The sequence below is a fragment of the Carlito syrichta genome, unplaced genomic scaffold, assembly GCF_000164805.1.
Source record: "Carlito syrichta isolate Samal-C Ts95f unplaced genomic scaffold, Tarsius_syrichta-2.0.1 Scaffold238944, whole genome shotgun sequence".
NCBI classification, from domain to species: domain Eukaryota; kingdom Metazoa; phylum Chordata; class Mammalia; order Primates; family Tarsiidae; genus Carlito; species Carlito syrichta.
This window is the reverse complement of record NW_007183040.1, coordinates 1-1,069: the sequence shown is the minus strand read 5'-3', so window position 1 is coordinate 1,069 and position 1,069 is coordinate 1. Positions and strand designations below refer to the sequence as shown.

Here is a 1,069-nt window from a genome sequence, read left to right as displayed (position 1 = left end):
TTCCAAAGTAGATGAAAACATCAACTATGCTGCTGAAGAGCTGGAGACCTATAGAAAGCGAGTCAAAGATCTTGAAGAACAATTGGAGAGAAGCATTCATTCTTATCAAGGGCAGATTATGTCCCATGAGAAAAAAGCACAGGATAATTGGTTGGCAGCTCAAACCACTGAAAAAAATCTCAATGATTTAAGGAAAAAAAATCCTCACACCAGACAAAAATTAACTGAAGCAGAGTTTAAATCTGAACTTTTAGAAAAGGATCCTCATGCACTTGATGTTCCAAATACAGCATTTGGCAGAGAGCATTCCACATATGGTCCCTCACCATCGGGCCGGCCTTCATCTGAAACGGGAGCTTTTCTCCCTCCTCCGGCTTTGTCGGAGCATCCACTCAGACTTTCACCTTTGCTTCCCTGGGGCTCAAGAGGCCCAGGGAATCCTCTGGACCATCAGATTACCAGTGAAAGAGGAGAGTCGAGCCGTGATAGGTTAACTGATTCTCATAGGGCACCTCCTGACACTGGGGCCTGGTCACCTCCATGGGACCAGAACCATAGGATGATGATGCCTCCCTCAGGCCAGCCATATCCTGATGCAACTCTTCTTCCACAAAGACAAGACAGATTTTATTCTAATTCTGGCAGACTATCTGGGCCAGCAGAGCTCAGAAGTTTTAATATGCCCTCTTTGGATCAAATGGATGGGCCAGTGTCTTCAGATATGGAATCCAGTAGAAGTGATACCAAAGATGATGTTAATTCAAATGTGCCGGATCCATCTCTTCCTGCTGAAAATGAAGCAACCGGCCCTGCCTTTGTTCCTCCACCTCTTCCTGCAATCAGAGGTCCATTGTTTCCACTGGATCCAAGGGGCCCGTTCTTGGGAAGAGGACCTCCTTTTCCTTCACCTCCACCAGTAAACGTGTATGGAGCTTCTGGAGACTATTTTCCACCAAGGGATTCCCCAGGTCCACCACATCCTCCATTCGCAATGAGAAATGTGTATTCACCGAGATGTTTTCTTCCTTATCTTCCCCCAAGACCTGGATTTTTCCCCCCACCCCCTCAT

The 1,069-nt window shown here is 46.6% G+C and overlaps 1 pseudogene; it reads left to right on the top strand.

Annotated features, from left to right (window-relative positions):
* Nucleotides 1-7: 7 nt before the first annotated feature.
* Nucleotides 8-1,066, top strand: LOC103253589 (annotated as a pseudogene).
* Nucleotides 1,067-1,069: the final 3 nt, after the last annotated feature.